The sequence below is a fragment of the Gouania willdenowi genome, chromosome 20 (assembly GCF_900634775.1).
Source record: "Gouania willdenowi chromosome 20, fGouWil2.1, whole genome shotgun sequence".
NCBI classification, from domain to species: Eukaryota; Metazoa; Chordata; class Actinopteri; order Blenniiformes; family Gobiesocidae; genus Gouania; species Gouania willdenowi.
In genome coordinates this window covers 143,713-161,043 of record NC_041063.1, presented here as the reverse complement: position 1 = coordinate 161,043, position 17,331 = coordinate 143,713, and positions in this window count along the sequence as shown.

Here is a 17,331-nt window from a genome sequence, read left to right as displayed (position 1 = left end):
TTGTTAGTTTATCAGTGTAAACACAGCTGCTCAGACGTTCCTCTCCGTATAAAACTATCTTCTTCTCTCTCACTCGTGTTTACAGTCCGTGTCTGCTGGGCTGTGTGCACACGTGACTCTGCTCGTGTGAGGAAATAGATATAGATGGTGCGCGAGCGCCCCCTCACCCCTGAGGTCAAAAGTTGAATAGCCTTCCAGAAGTGAAATAAAAATTAAAATAAACATTTGGAAATGACCAAATGACTCCAAAATAACAGACACACGCACTCGGGGTATTTGGAACCCGTCGACCGTGTTTCAGGTCCAACTGGCACCGCGTCTGGGAGATATTTGCTCCACACACACACACACACACACATCCACACAGACCTCCCTTGAATTATAGTATAGATAGATGTAGATTAAATTAAATCAACATTAGGTTTTGTAAAGGGATTTATTTTTTTTTAAATGTTTTTGTAAAACAGGTAAACACTGTCTGGGATCAACATGTATGTTTTGATACTAAGTCATAATTATAAGATAGTATCTCATAATTATGACTTAGTAGCTTATAATTTTAACTCATTATTATTATTTATTAGTTTTTTTCCTGAATAGATTTTTTTTTTTTATATTACTTTTTTTTCCTAGTTTTTTGTTTCATTTTACTGTCAGGAATGGGCTTCCATATATATTCTATGATAGAGATAATCAGAAGTTTTTATAAAGGGAATCAACCATTGACATTATATACGTAGACGCTCATGACGTCGCCGCCATATTGGAAAGGTCTCCCTCCTCACTCTACGCTAGCACTAGAGAACAACTATGTTGGTGTTTTGTACAGTTTTTAATTGCTAACCGGTGCAGTATCAAACCAGATCCTGTGGGATTACCTTTCACAAGTAAGATTGAACAATACTTTTGGTTTATTTACATTTTATAATGATATGTCATTTTAACTAACATTATTCTCCACGCTAAGAGATGTGAATGATTCATATGGAAAAAAAAGTTATTACAAAAACGGATTAAAACACATACACAACATTGACATCAAAAAACCAAACATCAAAACATCAAATAAAAACAAAATTAATTGGAATTTACTCAAAACATAAATTTTGTAATGATTTTAAATAGCAAGGTTTCAACCTTTAAATAATACGATGGAAACATGTAATTATTGAGAATTAAAAAGCCTTATTTAAAACGTAGAATGACTTTTGTTAAGGTGTTTGAGCTTAAAGGAGTCCTTTATGTTTGCACATGAACGACACTTATATCAGGTCTGATCATCAACGTCCTCTCTCTGAGGATACACTTTATTCTCTGAACACATGTTAAACACTATACAGTACGAGAGCGCCCTCAAGGGGAGAACATTGTTATACACTCAACTTTACAATACAGTCACATAGAGAGGAAGAATATTATTTATTATTATTATTATTATTATTATTATATTATTATTATATTATTATTATATTAATACACCACATATATTGTGGTACAATTTCTTGGCATGGCATTAAGGCATTAAGGCCAGCTAATATATATATATATATATATATATATATATATATATATATATATATATATATATATATATATCACTGATTCTTGAGAGTTAGGACAAAACACATTCGAAATTATTTTTTTAAATGCACACTATATTAATTACAGTTATGTTTCTGCAGAGAAGGTCTTAGCTATTAACCATTAAAGGAACAGGTTCTAAATAAAAAACACTTTTGACACAAATTCAGTTCCGAAATTCCATCAGACCACTAAAAGTGTACAATTGTAATTCTTATAGTGCTTAGCTACTCTGATGTGTAATAAAACTTAGGTGTGATATTCACACTATTCTGTATACCCAGATTTCTAATAGATCAGATGGTCCCATTATTACACAAACAATATAAACTGAATGAAGAATTTGAAGGAAAAAAATGTTTTTAAACAAAAATATTACATCTGACGGTGTTGATGAAAAATCTGTGCGCATTGTTGATTGTTGAACAAATGTGCTTTTAAACACTAGTTGGTAAATAAGTAAGTATTCACATGGGGTGCAAGTGTAAAAAAATTGTATAAAAGTTGTAGCTAAAACATTTCATTATTTAATCACTTTTTCTCATATTTAGTAAATTTTCCTACATTAACCACATATTATAGAGGTTAAAAAAGAGCATTAAATCTAAATTTGAATCTTTAAATGTTATATGTCATATCTAAATGCTAAATCTTATATCTAAATGTTTTTTTTAACTGAAATTGTATTTTAGGAAGTGAAAATATAGATTAAGCAGTTGTGACTAAAGAAAAAAAAATAATTCAAGAAATGACAAAAACATTTTTTAAACTAGCATTTTTTTTATCAATCAAAGAAAGTCCTACTATACACTGCAGGGATCTTGATTGTGACCCACTATATATATTTCAGTGCATTTTGTGCGATGTAGGGCTTCCCCTGTATTGGCCCGGTTATGACCTGTCGGCAATACATAGTTATAGGTTCGCTTTCCTGTATTTATGACCGTCAAGTAAGAAACTGTTCTCACTCACGGTAACTTTAAATTACTTCAGATTGTTTGCAAAATTTGCAGCAATCGAAGTCACAAAGAAAACAACTCGGGACAGTCATTCGGACTCTCTAGAGCCCTCGGTGGCCCGGTAACCGGAAATTACTCCGTTTCGCAGCCGCCGCAAAGGCTTCTGGGAAATTCCTCCAGCCTCTGATTGGCTGGTAGACGAGAAGGCGTGCCACAGTCACGTGATTCAGGTAGACGCCAGTTGTGCCCTTAAGTTATTAGATATGCTGATTATAATAATATTATTATAATAGCCAATATCATATGTTCGGGATCATATGGGGTGCCAAGTGTAAAAAATTAGTAAAAGAGATAACTGTTTTAGCTCACTGGTAGAGTTCTTGCCGACCGTGAAACCATAGAAGAAGAAATACGTTAAACAGAAGAGCCTCTGAGTGCAAGGGTTCGATTCCCGCTCTCCTCAAACAACAAAAAATCCTGTTGTTTTGCTGGAATTGATATGCAAATAATCTTAATAAGTTGTTTAAGATGGCTATTCTGACATGCAAATGTGCAATTCCATTTGTTTTGTTTACCGCTGTAATAAGCAAAATAGTATGCAAAATAAATTATTCAAGTAAACAGCTGTTTTGTTAAATCATTAGATCTTTTGTGTGTACAGATGTAATTTATACAATATACTTGCATTCTAGTACTATGGGCACTAATGCATGAAAAAATTGGTCAATATCAAGAAAGCATGTCACAGTAATGCCTTCAAATATTTTATTAGATGCTTGCAATGACAAAATAAAAAATGGGCTAATGATTTAAATAACTAAAAAAAAAAATGTTGTTCTTCCACTAATCAGCTCTAATATGATGAATTGGATTAACATCTCTAGTAACAGGTTATGTACCACAGGCCTTTAAAACTACTGTAATCAAACCTCTCCTTAAAAAACCTGCCCTTGATCCAAGTGACTTGTCCAATTATAGACCAATATCCAATCTCCCTTTTGTTTCCAAAATTTTTGAAAAAGTCATTGCAGGTCAACAAGCGATCACCTACTTAGGAACAATTTATTCCAGAGCTTTCAGTCTGGCTTTAGAGCCCATCACAGCACATAGACTGCCTTAGTAAAAGTAACCAATGATCTCCTCTTAGCCTCAGACAGAGGGTTGGTCTCAGTTCTGAGGAAGGGGCCAAATCTTCTCGCTCCCTCACGCAAAATGCACGGGGAATTATTGAATGATGAAATACCACACAGTGTCACCGAAATATCATAGACAGTGTCACCTGTACCTCTATAAAGATGTTTTTGTGAGCTGGATTCGAACCCACAACCTTCCCCTTAAATCATGTTCTGAATGACACGGACTTGTGTTGTTGCTCCTCCCTTTGATTGTTTGTCCGTTGCTGTGGGAACGTCTTCCCCCAGTGGTCTAGCGAAATCAGGGTATCAGATGTTTTCCTGAGATATTACTCCCCATTTAAAATCCATAGCAATTTGATTTTATTGTATTGATTAATACTTCTTAATTTGTATTTTATGAATACCAATGCTTTGGCTTTGAGATATACCCCCAATGACTAGTATGTTTATTTCAGTTTCTATTAATATAATAACATTGCAATGTGCTACTGTGGGACAATATGGACAGTTCTTTTTAATGATCGATACACTGAGTCATAAATTTCAGTACAATAGGATTTAATGATCACAAGATGTAAAATAAATAAATATTGGGGGGAAAAAAAACAAACACAATATAATAATACATATTACCTCACAAAAGAGGGTGGACCCCTCACATTTTTAGAAAACTTTTATTACATTTTTTGAGGGGACACTATCGAAATGACACTTTCAAATATCTTAAAGTATTCAGTAAACAGCCTGTGTAACTGTATAGATGTACTGTTCTTTGAAAATACCCCCAAACACAGCCCTTAAACAGGTGGCAACAAAAGTGAGTAAACAGTCTAAATTGTGCCCAAAGTGTTATTATTGAGTTGACCACCAATATTAACCTAGCACTGCTTTCACCCTCCAGGAGATGGACATGGTAATGCTCTGCTTCAGAATGTCAAAGTACAGATTCATTTTTCCCTCAGTGAAGTGCAGCTCAGTGCTGTGCCCAGACCATGTTCCTACCACCACCATGCTTCACTGTAGGCAAGACACAGTTGTCCTGGAACTCATCAGGCTGTTTGCCACCACACACTGGACACTATCTGATCTTTTTACTGAAGTGTAATTTCTATATTGTTGTCCTCAGAGTAATTTATGTGTTTTTCAAAAATGTGGGGATGAAACCACTTTTGTTAGATACTGTATTGGGAACTGTATTCAAACACACATATATACACTATATACACAAGTGGCAATCAATTTGGCACTCTCTGTTCCTTTAGAGCCACTCCTCCAGAGATTTGCCTTGTGAGGCCTGTGGGCAAAAGGTGGCGCTGCCATGACGGCTATGGCCAAAGTCCTTAGTTTTTGGCTGACCACACTTGCCACAAGTGTTGTATGCCACTCCCCTGACATACCTCCTTTTTGGCACTCCACCTCCTCCTCAAGGGCCCGCCGTCATCTGTTCCTTTCTGTGAACAGAGACACAGCAGCACCAAGTGGAGGACCAAGTGGAGCCAGGCCTGCACTGGGTGTTGAGACAACCAGGAGCCGCCAGCACCAGTGACAGCGTGTTGTCAGGGTTCAGGACCAAGTTTCCTAAATGAGCTGACAGGCTGTGCAGTGCCTGGTGTGTGTGGGAGTGGGTGCAATGGCACGCTCCCTGGTGGCAGCAGGCTGTCTGCCTGGCCGCAGGATGGGAGCCTGTCCCTCCAGATTAGGAGGGAGGACAAAACTGGTGCCGTGGGCCAGATGTTTAAGAAGGAGCTCCCGTTCTCCTTCGGCGATGGAAGCTGGTTGGGTGCTACAGGGATCAAGTGAGTTGGCGCCATTCCCTGGGAGGGACACTCATCTCCTGGGTCTCTTCGCCTCCGTTGAAACCTGAGAGAAGATAATTTGTGTTAGATCAGTGGTTCTCAACTTGGAAAGCAGATCAAATACATTAAGAGGGTACAATGAGTTAACCTTCATGACGCCAAAAAAAAAAAGCTCAGCTTGGTCACTTTAGGACCGGGTGGACCAATGACACCGTTCACATTAGATCGTTCGCGCTCCCCCTAATCATTCTGATTAGTGTTTTTTCACGATACACACACGCTCATCATTGCAAAGAGTCAGAGACAGCACGCTGCCCATACGGAAAAGAAATAGAAAAAAAATTACAATTGTTCACTGCCTACAATGTGAAATCTTTATATATTACATGTAATGAATGACTTACAAGGCTTGTGTGTTTAATACTATGATTTACTCATGAAAGTGGCCACTTTTGCATTTTTCTCATTCAATGTTATTCTATGAATTAAGCATACATTATGTATTTAATTTATATGTAAAATGCATTAAAATTGTGGGTAACACTATATTTGAAAAGGTATACATAAGGCTGACATTACACTGTCATTATTATGACACTAGTGCAGTGCCCGTCGGAGTAAGTGTATCATGTGGAAGCATAAGGGGTATATTTGCGGGTGAAAATGTGGGTGCAATTTTCCTGGTTTAATTCTATGGGTCATGTGCATGACTTCATCACTTTTATATTTTTTGTATGGTGTATTTTTCTGTAACGTATTTTTTTTGGAGCCATGTGTATTTGTGTATCTTTCTGTTGTCTTTTGTGCATAAATGTTTGCTGTTTTTTTTTTTAATTTCAATTTTTTTTGTAATGTATGTTTATTGGAGTCAGGTGTATTTTTGTATAATTATTGTTTTTTTGCTATAGTAGTGTAATTTAGGAGTAATTTGTGTTTGTTTTAGTTTTGTGTGTTTTGAGCCATTTCATATTTTGTTATATTTTTCTGTAAATGTATGTTTTTTTAAGTCGAGTACAGTGCCCGTCGGAAGTATGCATTCATGTGGGAGCAAAAGGGGTATATTTGCGGGTGCAAAATGTGGGTGCAATTTTCCTGGTTTAATGTCATCATTGTGTTTTTTTTTTCTTTTCGTATTTTTCGTATCTGTCACGGTTTGGTCGTGGCGCCGCCACAAAAATGCAATGCTAATTTTCGTTAGCACGCAAAAAATTCCAAAATCTCCATAACTCTGACACACAAACTTCGATCAGCTTCAAATTTCACACAAAGGACATGTGCCCAAGCTGGTCATGACTGCTTGAAACATTTCCCATCATGCCTTGTGTTTTCGACGACCGGTGTCATTTAAGGTCATGTACACGGTTAGCATTTACAGGACGCCGTTCTAGGAAAAAGCTTATAACTCTAGAATGCAAAGTTCAAACTGCTTCATATTTGATACACATCACTGTCCACAGCTAAACAACAAACGATAACCAATTTACCCACAATGCCTTGCGTTTCTCAGAGGGCGCCGCTTCTGTGGTCGTCCTACACGAGCAGCTGTAGCGGACAGACGATATGTCGTGTTGACTTCAAAACACTGTAGGATGAATCTATTAGATTGGAAGCACATTGCTATGGCAAATAGAAGCAGGCCTGTGAAAAAGTGGGAGGGGCCTATCATGACACAGGAAAATCCATCCCTCGCATAACATCGCCGTTATACGAAAACGCTTATAACTCTAGAGTGCCAAAGTTCAAACTGCTTCATATTTGATACACACGATCACTGTCCAGAGCTAAACAACAACGATAACCAATTACCCACAATGCCTTGTAGTTCTCAGTGGGCGCCGCTTCTGTTGTCGGCCTACACGAGCAGCTGTAGCGGACAGACGATATGTCTGTTGACTTCAAACACTGTAGGATGAACCTACACAGAGGGGAGCAAATTGCTATGGAAGAAAAACAGGCTGTGATCAGTGGGAGGGGCTATAATGACACGGGAGAATCCTTCACCATCAGCACGCTATAATAGGAAAATGCTTATAACGCTTCAATGCAAAGTTCAAACTGCTTCATATTTGATACACACATTGATTGTCCATCCATGAACAACGCTCGATGACCAAATTACCCATCATGGCCAGTGGGAGGGGCCTATAATGACACACGAAAATCCCTCGCCATAACTACGCCGTTATACGAAAACGCTTATAACTCTAGAGTGCAAAGTTCAAACTGCTTCATATTTGATACACACGATCACTGTCCAGAGCTAAACAACAACGATAACCAATTTACCCACAATGCCTTGCGTTCTCAGAGGGCGCCGCTTCTGTGGTCGTCCTACACGAGCAGCTGTAGCGGACAGACGATATGTCGTGTTGACTTCAAAATACTGTAGGATGAATCTTATTAGATGGAAGCACATTGCGATGGAAAATATACCAGGCTGTGAAAGTGGGAGGGGCCTATCATGACACAGGAGAATCCTTCGCCATCAGCACGCTGTAATAGGAAAAAGCTTATAACTCTAGAATGCTAAATTCAAACTGCTTCATATTTGATACACACGATGATTGTCCAGCCATAAACAACGCTCGATGACCAAATTACCCATCATGGCCAGTGGGAGGGGCCTATAATCACACAGGAAAATCCCTCGCCATTACTACGCCGTTATACGAAAACGCTTACAACTCCAGAATGCAAAGTTCAAAGTGCTTCATATTTGATACACATGATGACCGTACAGCCCCAAACAACAAACGATAACCAAAAACACCCACAATGCTTTGCGCTCTCAGAGGGCGCCGCTTCTTGGGCCGTCCTACGCCAGCAGCTCTGGCGGAAAGACGACATGTCGTGTTGACTTCAAAACACTGTAGGATGAATCTTATTAGATGGAAGCACATTGCTATGGCAAATAGAGCAGGCTGTGAAAAGTGGGAGGGGCCTATCATGACAGGAAATCTTTTGCCATTTCTTGGTAAATGCAATATCTCAGTTGTTTTTACACCAATTTACACCAAATTTGCTCAGGCCAATTCCCAAAACAGTGGTATACGTGACCGTGGGTTACCGCCCCCGGCCGCTTCATCGGAACCTATGACGCCGCTCGCGGCTTTAATTAGGTTCCGATGTCCCAGAATGGGACAGAGGAACCTATTGTTTTCGCTATTATATCGTTTTATTATTATACCCCGCCCGCCTTTGATCGCTAATTCGACCCCCTAAAAATGCCCGAAAACTCACCGAAATTTGCACGCACCTCAGGCCTGGCGAAAAATTTGATAATTAGGTGGCGTGAAAAAAAACGGACAGAAAACGCACGCGTAGCGTGCGTTTTCGCCGCCAAAAAAACGATGGAACCGCACGACCGCCAGGTTTGACCGATATGTACGAAAATCGCCACGTGTAGTCTCCGCCCCAGAATGAGCAAAAAGTTACATTGTGACCCCGCCCAAAACCAAACAGGAAGTCAGCCATCTTGGGTCAAAGGTCAAAAATGGCGTTTCGCCCTCGAAACGCATCTGCGCGAACTAGTCTGAGGGGATTCATCCGATTCGCTTAAAACTTGGCAACACCACATAGGACCCATTGAAGATGAAAAGTTATCAAAAGAATTTTCGTATCTGTCACGGTTTGGTCGTGGCGCCGCCACAAAAATGCAATGCTAATTTTCGTTAGCACGCAAAAAATTCCAAATCTCCATAACTCTGACACACAAACTTCGATCAGCTTCAAATTTCACACAAAGGACATGTGCCCAAGCTTGGTCATGACTGCTTTGAAACATTTCCCATCATGCCTTGTGTTTTCGACCGGTGTCATTTAAGGTCATGTACACGGTTAGCATCAACAGGACGCCGTTCTAGGAAAAAGCTTATAACTCTAGAATGCAATGTTCAAACTGCTTCATTTTTGATACACACAATCACTGTCCAGAGCTAAACAACAAACGATAACCAATTTACCCACAATGCCTTGCGTTCTCAGAGGGCGCCGCTTCTGTGGTCGTCCAACACGAGCAGCTGTAGCGGACAGACGATATGTCGTGTTGACTTCAAAACACTGTACGATGAACCTACACAGAGGGGAGCAAATTCCTATTGAAGAAACAACAGACTGTGGTCAGTGGGAGGGGCCTAAAATATCACTGGAAAATTCTTCGCCATCTGTGGTCGTCCAACACGAGCAGCTGTAGCGGACAAACGATATGTCGTGTTGACTTCAAAACACTGTAGGATGAACCTACACAGAGGGGAGCAAATTCCTATTGAAGAAACAACAGACTGTGGTCAGTGGGAGGGGCCTATAATGACACACGAAAATCCCTCGCCATCACCACGCCATAAATACGAAAACGCTTATAACTCTAGAGTGCAAGTTCAAACTGCTTCATATTTGATACACACGATCACTGTCCAGAGCTAAACAACAAACGATAACCAATGTACCCACAATGCCTTGCGTTCTCAGAGGGCGCCGCTTCTGTGGTCGTCCAACACAAGCAGCTGTAGCGGACAGACGATATATCGTGTTGACTTCAAAACACTGTAGGATGAATCTTATTAGATGGAAGCACATTGCTATGGAAAATAAACCAGGTTGTGAAAAGTGGGAGGGGCCTATCATGACAGGAGAATCCTTCGCCATCAGCACGCTGTAATAGGAAAAAGCTTATAACTCTAGAATGCAAAGTTCAAACTGCTTCATATTTGATACACACGATCACTGTCCAGAGCTAAACAACAAACGATAACCAATGTACCCACAATGCCTTGCGTTCTCAGAGGGCGCCGCTTCTGTGGTCGTCCAACACGAGCAGCTGTAGCGGACAGACGATATGTCGTGTTGACTTCAAAACACTGTACGATGAACCTACACAGAGGGGAGCAAATTCCTATTGAAGAAACAACAGACTGTGGTCAGTAGGAGGGGCTTATAATGACACACGAAAATCCCTCGCCATAACAACGCCATATATACGAAAACGCTTATAACTCTAGAGTGCAAAGTTCAAACTGCTTCATATTTGATACATACGATCACTGTCTAGAGCTAAACAACAAACGATAACCAATTTACCCACAATGCCTTGCGTTCTCAGAGGGCGCCGCTTCTGTGGTCGTCCAACACGAGCAGCTGTAGCGGACAGACGATATATCGTGTTGACTTCAAAACACTGTAGGATGAATCTTATTAGATGGAAGCACATTGCTATGGAAAATAAACCAGGTTGTGAAAAGTGGGAGGGGCCTATCATGACACAGGAGAATCCTTCGCCATCAGCACGCTGTAATAGGAAAAAGGTTATAACTCTAGAATGCAAAGTTCAAACTGCTTCATATTTGATAAACACCATCACTGTCCAGAGCTAAACAACAAACGATAACCAATTTACCCACAATGCCTTGCGTTCTCAGAGGGCGCCGCTTCTGTGGTCGTCCAACACGAGCAGCTGTAGCGGACAGACGATATGTCGTGTTGACTTCAAAACACTGTAGGATGAACCTACACAGAGGGGAGCAAATTCCTATTGAAGAAACAACAGACTGTGGTCAGTGGGAGGGGCCTAAAATATCACTGGAAAATTCTTCGCCATCTGTGGTCGTCCAACACGAGCAGCTGTAGCGGACAAACGATATGTCGTGTTGACTTCAAAACACTGTAGGATGAACCTACACAGAGGGGAGAAAATTCCTATTGAAGAAACAACAGACTGTGGTCAGTGGGAGGGGCCTATAATGACACACGAAAATCCCTCGCCATCACCACGCCATAAATACGAAAACGCTTATAACTCTAGAGTGCAAAGTTCAAACTGCTTCATATTTGATACATACGATCACTGTCCAGAGCTAAACAACAACGATAACCAATTTACCCATAATGCCTTGTGTTCTAGAAGGGCGCCGCTTCTGTGGTCGTCCAACACGAGCAGCTGTAGCGGAGAGACGATATGTCGTGTTGACTTCAAAACACTGTAGGATGAATCTTATTAGATGGAAGCACATTGCTATGGAAAATAAACCAGGTTGTGAAAAGTGGGAGGGGCCTATCATGACACAGGAGAATCCTTCGCCATCAGCACGCTGTAATAGGAAAAAGCTTATAACTCTAGAATGCAAAGTTCAAACTGCTTCATATTTGATACACACGATCACTGTCCAGAGCTAAACAACAAACGATAACCAATGTACCCACAATGCCTTGCGTTCTCAGAGGGCGCCGCTTCTGTGGTCGTCCAACACGAGCAGCTGTAGCGGACAGACGAGATATCGTGTTGACTTCAAAACACTGTAGGATGAATCTTATTAGATGGAAGCACATTGCTATGGAAAATAAACCAGGTTGTGAAAAGTGGGAGGGGCCTATCATGACACAGGAGAATCCTTCGCCATCACCACGCCATATATACGAAAACGCTTACAACTCCAGAATGCAAAGTTCAAAGTGCTTCATATTTGATAGACATGATGACCGTACAGCCCCAAACAACAAACGATAACCAATTTACCCACAATGCCTTGCGTTCTCAGAGGGCGCCGCTTCTGTGGTCATCCAACACGAGCAGCTGTAGCGGACAGACGACATGTGGTGTTGACTTCAAAAACACTGTAGGATGAATCTTATCAGATGGAAACACATTGCTATGGCAAAAAGAGCAGGCTGTGAAAAGTGGGAGGGGCCTATCATGACACAGGAAAATCCATCGCCATAGCTACGCCGTTATACGAAAACACTTACAACTCCAGGCCGATTCCCAAATCCCCAACAGTGGTATACGTGACCGTGGGTTACCGCCCCCGGCCACTTCATCGGAACCTATGACGCCGCTCGCGGCTTTAATTAGGTTCCGATGTCCCAGAATGGGACAGAGGAACCTATTGTTTTCGCTATTATATCGTTTTATTATTATACCCCGCCCGCCTTTGATCGCTAATTCGACCCCCTAAAAATGCCCGAAAACTCACCGAAATTTGCACGCACCTCAGGCCTGGCGAAAAATTTGATAATTAGGTGGCGTGAAAAAAAACGGACAGAAAACGCACGCGTAGCGTGCGTTTTTGCCGCCAAAAAAACGATGGAACCGCACGACCGCCAGGTTTGACCGATATGTACGAAAATCGCCACGTGTAGTCTCCGCCCCAGAATGAGCAAAAAGTTACATTGTGACCCCGCCCAAAACCAAACAGGAAGTCAGCCATCTTGGGTCAAAGGTCAAAAATGGCGTTTCGCCCTCGAAACGCATCTGCGCGAACTAGTCTGAGGGGATTCATCCGATTCGCTTAAAACTTGGCAACACCACATAGGACCCATTGAAGATGAAAAGTTATCAAAAGAATTTTCGTATCTGTCACGGTTTGGTCGTGGCGCCGCCACAAAAATGCAATGCTAATTTTCGTTAGCACGCAAAAAATTCCAAATCTCCATAACTCTGACACACAAACTTCGATCAGCTTCAAATTTCACACAAAGGACATGTGCCCAAGCTTGGTCATGACTGCTTTGAAACATTTCCCATCATGCCTTGTGTTTTCGACCGGTGTCATTTAAGGTCATGTACACGGTTAGCATCAACAGGACGCCGTTCTAGGAAAAAGCTTATAACTCTAGAATGCAATGTTCAAACTGCTTCATTTTTGATACACACAATCACTGTCCAGAGCTAAACAAGAAACGATAACCAATTTACCCACAATGCCTTGCGTTCTCAGAGGGCGCCGCTTCTGTGGTCGTCCAACACGAGCAGCTGTAGCGGACAGACGATATGTCGTGTTGACTTCAAAACACTGTACGATGAACCTACACAGAGGGGAGCAAATTCCTATTGAAGAAACAACAGACTGTGGTCAGTGGGAGGGGCCTAAAATATCACTGGAAAATTCTTTGCCATCTGTGGTCGTCCAACACGAGCAGCTGTAGCGGACAAACGATATGTCGTGTTGACTTCAAAACACTGTAGGATGAACCTACACAGAGGGGAGCAAATTCCTATTGAAGAAACAACAGACTGTGGTCAGTGGGAGGGGCCTATAATGACACACGAAAATCCCTCGCCATCACCACGCCATAAATACGAAAACGCTTATAACTCTAGAGTGCAAAGTTCAAACTGCTTCATATTTGATACACACGATCACTGTCCAGAGCTAAACAACAAACGATAACCAATGTACCCACAATGCCTTGCGTTCTCAGAGGGCGCCGCTTCTGTGGTCGTCCAACACGAGCAGCTGTAGCGGACAGACGATATATCGTGTTGACTTCAAAACACTGTAGGATGAATCTTATTAGATGGAAGCACATTGCTATGGAAAATAAACCAGGTTGTGAAAAGTGGGAGGGGCCTATCATGACACAGGAGAATCCTTCGCCATCAGCACGCTGTAATAGGAAAAAGGTTATAACTCTAGAATGCAAAGTTCAAACTGCTTCATATTTGATAAACACCATCACTGTCCAGAGCTAAACAACAAACGATAACCAATTTACCCACAATGCCTTGCGTTCTCAGAGGGCGCCGCTTCTGTGGTCGTCCAACACGAGCAGCTGTAGCGGACAGACGATATGTCGTGTTGACTTCAAAACACTGTAGGATGAACCTACACAGAGGGGAGCAAATTCCTATTGAAGAAACAACAGACTGTGGTCAGTGGGAGGGGCCTAAAATATCACTGGAAAATTCTTCGCCATCTGTGGTCGTCCAACACGAGCAGCTGTAGCGGACAAACGATATGTCGTGTTGACTTCAAAACACTGTAGGATGAACCTACACAGAGGGGAGCAAATTCCTATTGAAGAAACAACAGACTGTGGTCAGTGGGAGGGGCCTATAATGACACACGAAAATCCCTCGCCATCACCACGCCATAAATACGAAAACGCTTATAACTCTAGAGTGCAAAGTTCAAACTGCTTCATATTTGATACATACGATCACTGTCCAGAGCTAAACAACAAACGATAACCAATTTACCCATAATGCCTTGTGTTCTAGAAGGGCGCCGCTTCTGTGGTCGTCCAACACGAGCAGCTGTAGCGGAGAGACGATATGTCGTGTTGACTTCAAAACACTGTAGGATGAATCTTATTAGATGGAAGCACATTGCTATGGAAAATAAACCAGGTTGTGAAAAGTGGGAGGGGCCTATCATGACACAGGAGAATCCTTCGCCATCAGCACGCTGTAATAGGAAAAAGCTTATAACTCTAGAATGCAAAGTTCAAACTGCTTCATATTTGATACACACGATCACTGTCCAGAGCTAAACAACAAACGATAACCAATGTACCCACAATGCCTTGCGTTCTTAGAGGGCGCCGCTTCTGTGGTCGTCCAACACGAGCAGCTGTAGCGGACAGACGATATATCGTGTTGACTTCAAAACACTGTAGGATGAATCTTATTAGATGGAAGCACATTGCTATGGAAAATAAACCAGGTTGTGAAAAGTGGGAGGGGCCTATCATGACACAGGAGAATCCTTCGCCATAACTACGCCGTTATACGAAAACGCTTACAACTCCAGAATGCAAAGTTCAAAGTGCTTCATATTTGATAGACATGATGACCGTACAGCCCCAAACAACAAACGATAACCAATTTACCCACAATGCCTTGCGTTCTCAGAGGGCGCCGCTTCTGTGGTCATCCAACACGAGCAGCTGTAGCGGACAGACGACATGTCGTGTTGACTTCAAAACACTGTAGGATGAATCTTATTAGATGGAAACACATTGCTATGGCAAAAAGAGCAGGCTGTGAAAAGTGGGAGGGGCCTATCATGACACAGGAAAATCCATCGCCATAGCTACGCCGTTATACGAAAACACTTACAACTCCAGGCCGATTCCCAAATCCCCAACAGTGGTATACGTGACCGTGGGTTACCGCCCCCGGCCACTTCATCGGAACCTATGACGCCGCTCGCGGCTTTAATTAGGTTCCGATGTCCCAGAATGGGACAGAGGAACCTATTGTTTTCGCTATTATATCGTTTTATTATTATACCCCGCCCGCCTTTGATCGCTAATTCGACCCCCTAAAAATGCCCGAAAACTCACCGAAATTTGCACGCACCTCAGGCCTGGCGAAAAAATTTGATAATTAGGTGGCGTGAAAAAAAACGGACAGAAAACGCACGCGTAGCGTGCGTTTTCGCCGCCAAAAAAACGATGGAACCGCACGACCGCCAGGTTTGACCGATATGTACGAAAATCGCCACGTGTAGTCTCCGCCCCAGAATGAGCAAAAAGTTACATTGTGACCCCGCCCAAAACCAAACAGGAAGTCAGCCATCTTGGGTCAAAGGTCAAAAATGGCGTTTCGCCCTCGAAACGCATCTGCGCGAACTAGTCTGAGGGGATTCATCCGATTCGCTTAAAACTTGGCAACACCACATAGGACCCATTGAAGATGAAAAGTTATCAAAAGAATTTTCGTATCTGTCACGGTTTGGTCGTGGCGCCGCCACAAAAATGCAATGCTAATTTTCGTTAGCACGCAAAAAATTCCAAATCTCCATAACTCTGACACACAAACTTCGATCAGCTTCAAATTTCACACAAAGGACATGTGCCCAAGCTTGGTCATGACTGCTTTGAAACATTTCCCATCATGCCTTGTGTTTTCGACCGGTGTCATTTAAGGTCATGTACACGGTTAGCATCAACAGGACGCCGTTCTAGGAAAAAGCTTATAACTCTAGAATGCAATGTTCAAACTGCTTCATTTTTGATACACACAATCACTGTCCAGAGCTAAACAAGAAACGATAACCAATTTACCCACAATGCCTTGCGTTCTCAGAGGGCGCCGCTTCTGTGGTCGTCCAACACGAGCAGCTGTAGCGGACAGACGATATGTCGTGTTGACTTCAAAACACTGTACGATGAACCTACACAGAGGGGAGCAAATTCCTATGGAAGAAAAAACAGGCTGTGATCAGTGGGAGGGGCCTATAATGACACGGGAGAATCCTTCGCCATCAGCACGCTATAATAGGAAAATGCTTATAACGCTTCAATGCAAAGTTCAAACTGCTTCATAATTGATACACACGATGATTGTCCATCCATAAACAACGCTCAATGACCAAATTACCCATCATGGCCAGTGGGAGGGGCCTATAATGACACACAAAAATTCCTCGCCATAACTACGCCGTTATACGAAAACGCTTATAACTCTAGAGTGCAAAGTTCAAACTGCTTCATTTTTGATACACACGATCACTGTCCAGAGCTAAACAACAAACGATAACCAATTTACCCACAATGCCTTGCGTTCTCAGAGGGCGCCGCTTCTGTGCTCGTCCTACACGAGCAGCTGTAGCGGACAGACGATATGTCGTGTTGACTTCAAAACACTGTAGGATGAATCTTATTAGATGGAAGCACATTGCGATGGAAAATATACCAGGCTGTGAAAAGTGGGAGGGGCCTATCATGACACAGGAGAATTCTTCGCCATCAGCACGCTGTAATAGGAAAAAGCTTATAACTCTAGAATGCTAAATTCAAACTGCTTCATATTTGATACACACGACGACTGTCCAGCCATAAACAAAACTCCATAACCAATTTACCCATAATGCCTTGCGTTCTCAGAGGGCGCCGCTTCTGTGGTCGTCCTACATGAGCAGCTGTAGCGGACAGACGATATGTTGTGTTGACTTCAAAACACTGTAGGATGAACCTACACAGAGGGTAGCAAATTCCTATTGAAGAAACAACAGACTGTGGTCAGTGGGAGGGGCCTAAAAAGTCACTGGAAAATTCTTTGCCATCAACACGCTATAATAGGAAAATGCTTATAACGCTCCAATGCAAAGTTCAAACTGCTTCATATTTGATACACACGAT